Source organism: Sorghum bicolor, chromosome 2, assembly GCF_000003195.3.
Source record: "Sorghum bicolor cultivar BTx623 chromosome 2, Sorghum_bicolor_NCBIv3, whole genome shotgun sequence".
Lineage (NCBI taxonomy): Eukaryota > Viridiplantae > Streptophyta > Magnoliopsida > Poales > Poaceae > Sorghum > Sorghum bicolor.
This window is the reverse complement of record NC_012871.2, coordinates 10,474,096-10,480,095: the sequence shown is the minus strand read 5'-3', so window position 1 is coordinate 10,480,095 and position 6,000 is coordinate 10,474,096.

The following is a 6,000-nucleotide window of genomic DNA, read 5'->3' as shown; positions in this document are numbered from 1 at the left end:
ATAAGCGATGTGTATATAAAACAATTATTATATACAGTCAATGTGTTAATATTCCTTGCCTTCTAGTGACTCTTCCTGAACTATCACGTAGGATTTCCTCCCTGGTTGGCCTCTGTGGAGTGTTAGGTCTTGCCATTCTTTCTTTTGTGACATTCTTGTTGGATTTATTATGGGTTAGACCCATTTAGATTTAATAAATCAATAAACTCTATGGTGTGTAATTATGGACAATATATATATTGTACCAAATAGAAGCAAGTCCAAGGGTTGGAGTGGCTGGCTGATGGTACGGGAGTTTCAACTCAATTATGTGGGAGTTTCAACTCATTATCTGCGGGTGTTTCGATAATTAATTGAGGGAGTTTCAACTCCGTGTGAAAACCCTTCAGATGCCCGTCTCCTCAGCCGCCAGCAGGGGAGTCCCTTCCCTTCCTCTCCTCTCCAGCCACAAGGATAAATAACAGACTCATCTCCTTCGTACAACAAGAGAGAACATACAGATCACAGTTCCGTTGCAAAGTAGGAATCCCCATCTCGTAACTTCGCGCGCACGGAGGAGCGAGAGGGCAGGTGCCTTCGGAGCCCTTGCCGTTCGAGACCTTGCACGGGGGATCGACAATTAGGTTTTTTGGGAGCGTCTACGCGACTGCCCAACTCTATTGCTGCTGTTCATCTTCTTTCCGGAGGTCTCTTGGTGTTGCCGGTCGCCATCTTCTCCTTCCCGGTGATTGGTTCGTCGTCTTCACCTTCGTCCCTACTCCATGGCGATCGAGGAAGGACAAAGTTCTGGAAATCTGAATCCACGAGTCTCAGGGTATGATTTGTTCGTTTTCCCTCAGTTTTACGTCGCTCTGTCTCTGTTTGTTTCAGTAGCTCTGTCGTGCAGTTTCAGTAGTTGTGTCATATCTGTTTCAGTAGGTTTGTTTCATCGTTTCGCAAAATATCTGTTGTCTGTTCCTGCTATGTTTAAGTTCTGCGTGTATGCCTCTGTTCTACAGTTCTATTGTTTCGCCAGTATCTGCTTGTCTGTTTCAGTACATCTGTTTATCTGTTTCGATAGCTATATTATGTTTGGTACTGTCAGAAAATTATATACCATGTCATGTTTTGATGTTTGATATGCTTTATGGATCATATTTACATGTCGTAATTATGATTCATTCCATGTTTATATTTATCAATAATATCATATATGTCATCATCATACTGTTAATTTATGGAATTAAAATGACATGGAAATTGCCTAATATTCGAGGCAATTTTGACCGCGTGTCATGTCCTAAATAGAGTTCCTACTAAAAACAAAGAGATCACTCCATTCGAGGAATGGGAAAAGAAGAGAATAAATCTTTCATATTTACGCACTTGGGGTTGTTTGGCAAAGGTGAATGTGCCATTCAACAAGAAGCGTAAATTAGGACCTAAAACTGTTGATTGTATTTTCCTTGGTTATGCTTTCCACAGCGTTGGATATAGGTTCTTAATTATAAAATCTGATGTGCCTGATATGTATGTTGATACTATCATGGAATCGAGAGACGCTACATTTTTTTGAGAATGAGTTTCCCATGAAAAATACACCTAGTAAAATAAGTCATGAGACTATAATACTCCATGAGCAAGAATTGTCTATTCCTATAGATCATGCTGAGGAGACTCACATGCACATCCCTGAGGAGGATGACACTATAGTCACTCAAAAAAGCAAGAGACAGAGGATTGTAAAATCCTTTGGTGATGACTTTATAGTGTACCTTGTGGAAGACACGCCAACTACTATTGTTGAGGCATATTCCTCTCCTGATGCCGACTTATGGAAGGAGGCAGTAAGGAGTGAGATGGAATCTATTATGTCCAATGGAACACGGGAGGTTGTTGACCATCCCTATGGCTGTCAACCTATAGGCTGCAAATGGATCTTCAAGAAAAAGCTTAGGCCTGATGGTACAATTGAGAGGTACAAGGCAAGGCTGGTGGCCAAAGGATATACCCAGAAAGAGGGGGAAGATTTCTTTGACACCTATTCACCGGTCGCTCGATTGACTACAATTCGCACTTTGATTGCTGTGGCAGCTTCATACGGTCTTATCATTCATCAGATGGATGTTAAGACGGCTTTCCTTAATGGAGAGTTAGATGAGGAGATCTATATGGATCAGCCAGAAGGGTTCATTGCGGATGGTCAAGAAAGCAAGGTGTGTAGGCTGTTAAAATCATTATATGGCCTAAAGCAAGCACCTAAGCAATGGCATGAAAAGTTTGATAGTACACTTATAGCTACTGGCTTTGTTGTGAATGAAGTTGACACTTGTGTGTATTATCGATATGGTGGGGGTGAGGTTGTTATGCTATGCCTTTATGTTGATGACATTTTGATATTCGGATCTAATCTCAATGTGATTGAGGAAGTAAAGAAACTTCTATCAAGTAATTTTGATATGAAAGATTTGGGAGAAGCTGATGTCATTCTTAACATCAAGCTTATCAGAGAAGGTGATGGTGGGGTAACTTTGTTACAATCCCATTATCTGAAAAAGGTATTAAGTCGCTTTGGGTTTAGTGACTATGATCCTGCTCCCACGCCCTATGACCCTAGTGTGCTATTGAGGAAAAATCGAAGAATAGCAAGGGATCAATTAACATACTCCCAGATCATTGGCTCGCTTATGTATCTTGCGAGTGCAACGAGACCTGATATTTCATATGCTGTGAGCAAGCTGAGTCGGTTTGTGTCAAAACCGGGAGATGATCACTGGCGTGCTCTTGAGAGAGTGTTGCGCTACCTGAAAGGGACTATGCCCTACGGTATTCACTATACCGAAAACCCTGGAGTGTTGGAAGGCTATTGTGATGCCAACTAGATCTCTGATGCTGATGAGCTTTATTCCACGAGCAGATATGTGTTCCTGCTTTGAGGTGGTGTTGTTTCCTAGAAGTCTTGCAAGCAGACTATCTTAACGAAGTCTACAATGGAAGCAGAACTCACAGCGTTAGACACTGCTGGGGCTGAGGCCGAGTGGCTTCGTGAACTCCTGATGGATTTATCGGTAGTTGAAAAATCGATACCGGCTATATCCATGAACTGTGACAACCAAACAGTGATTACTAAAGTCAACAGTTCTAGGAATAACATGAAGTCTACAAAGCTTGTTAAGAGACGATTAAAATCTGTTAGAAAGTTGAAAACCTCTAGAGTTATAACGGTGGACTATGTCCATACGTCGAATAATCTGGCAGATCAATTCACCAAGGGTCTATCACGCAATGTGATAGAAAGTGCATCAAGAGAGATGAGTATGAGACCCACAAGTTAATCTACTGTAGTGGTAACCTGCTCTGTGTGATCGGAGATCCCGTGAAGTAGAGTGGTGAAACAAGCTATGAGTAGATTGAGAGGAAAGATCATTTTCTTGACTCATCTCTGATGCTCATCTTTCCTATCTGTAAGGCAGGTTGGTTTTTACCTTAATGTATTCCAAAGGTGAGATGTTGTCCTATAGAACATCTATGAAGGAGTACACCTATATGAGTCAGACTGCTAGTCACAGTCTATGGGACTTGGGTAATCCCTAAATACTCATGAAAGGCACTGAAGTGTGACTTATATGCTTCAAACAACGGGGATGCCTTGTGCAGCCAAGTATCAGCAAAGGGCTTGAGTGGACCTCATCTTGCACAAAACTGTCAATTCAAGGCATAGTCCATTGTTCAGTTGTGAGTGGGTGAAACTCTTGTTCTAGATGGATGTTCAACTTAACAGTTTCCATCGAAACACTGATATATTAAAGAATTGTGGTTCTGATGCTTCATCATTACTGAAAGGATCTAATTGGCCTAGAGGGGGGTGAATAGGCGTATCTTAAAAACCTGAAACTCAAAAACTCAAGTTGCGGAAGTCAAATGCCTGTCGGTACCACCGACAGTTTGGGCCGGTACTACTGGTGTCACACAGCCAGTAGTACCGACGCAAACTGCTGGTACTACCGACTCCCTAAGACAGCTACGAAATTAGAGTGTAAAGGGCTTAGATTTCAGATCTGAGTTTTACCCCACTTTCCTAGGTGTAGAAGAAGGTGTTGTTGAAGTCTCCTTAGCTTAGTTCTTCTCCACACGGTAGATCGACCTTTGTTTACCTGTGGAAGAGAGAAAAGAGATAGGAACACCAAGAACACAAACAAGGGTAGTCGAAGCTACCTCCACAGCAAGACAAGGTATTTTTCCCGAGGTTCGACAATCTCCACTAAGGAGTTCCTACGTCCCCGTTGTTGACGTGACCACGAAGGTCTGACCACTTATGTCTCCTCCTCAAGCAACCACAAAGGTTGGCTTGATGTTTCCACTAAGAATCAAGGGGTAATACAAACACTTCGGGGTGCCCTCACAAATGAATCAACACGGGCAACCACGAATAACGCCTAGCCGGCTAGGGTTCCAAGAACCCAAGAGTATCAAATGCAAACCAAACCGGCAAGACGAGGAACGGAGAGCTCAAGTCGCAGATCGATGCTCCCAACTCTCTAATCTCACTTCTCTAGCTCGAATCTCTCAAGAAATGAAGTCTAGGAGCAAGAGGAAGAGAGAGTGGGTGAGCTAAAGCTTGGAGAGTGTTTTCTCAGAGGTGGAGTAGCTGGAATGAGCAAGCCAACGGTTAGAAAAGAGGGAAGAGCTATTTATACTAGAGTACAGAACACTGGCCGGTACTACCGGTGCAAACACCGGTACCACCGGCGCCCCCAGATCTAAATGTGAGAAAGCTGAGAAAGATGCGAGAAAAAGGCCTACCGGTACTACCGGCCAGCGCCGGTACTACCGGTGGAAGGCCGGTACCACCGGTAGTGCAAAATCTCGCAAAACATGAGTCTTGCGGGATTTTTGCCTGCCGGTACTACCGGCGGTAGCCGGTACCACCGATCAAAGCCCGGTACTACCGGTAGTTCAATTTCTCGCAAAACTCAGGAGAAGAGCTGGCACTGCCGGTACCACCGGCCCTGAGGGCCGGTACTACCGGCTCACCCTGGCAGAGAAGAAAACTTTCCAGAAGTTCGTGTGTGCAAGTGTGTCTCTCAAGCGCAAGACCCAAGAAGACTTGAGCACTTTTATCCTCATCTTACCGACTCAATTTGTATCCCTCTTGATAGTGCGGCATTTCCTATAACTCAAACAAAAAAGAAAACTAGGTAGCTCCTTAAGTTGAAACGTCGCTTAAATGAAGAAATTTTGGGGGTGCTGTGATTCACCAAGTGTGTTTGTTTGATTCCATCAATGAACTAACACCTGTAGATTACACTTGATAGACATGTTAGTTCCTAATTTGATTGTCATTAATTATCAAAACCCACACCGGGGGCGAATGCACTTACAAACTCCCCCTTTTTGGTAATTGATGACAACCAACTTAGGCTTATAAAGGATTGAAAAAAAGTAGAGCTTTTGAATTCCAAAAATTATGTTGGGCTCCCCCTTAATGTATGCATTGAATTTGGAATTTCAAATCTTGATTAATATCAAGATGGCATACATTAAGATCAAGCTCCCCCTAAATTTTGCAATCCGTGGGGTGCCTAAAAGAGTGTGAGTGTGACAAGAAATAAACCGTGATGCGTATGACAGGATATATCACAAAGAGTAAAAGAAGAATTTGAATGATTGTGCACGAACCAAGGAACTCACAATAACCATTCAAAAACAACATTGCACCAACAAAATTCTAAAGAAGCTAACACAAGCAGGATATAATGAGAAATAAAAGTGTTTAGCTTACAATCATCCATCACAGAACTTAGTTCTTGTTCACCACACATAGTTCATCACTAAGAAAGTTTAAGACGGCACCAAACTAACTTATTACAGCAAAGATAAGCCTAACACTCCCCCTTTGGCAGCAAGTGCCAAAAAGGGTAGGCTGCGAGTAAGAGCTAGAAAGACTACTCGTCATCACCACCAAGGTCGTCGTCGTCGTCGTCGCTGCTGTAGTCGATGAAGGTGCGCAATGGACCCTTA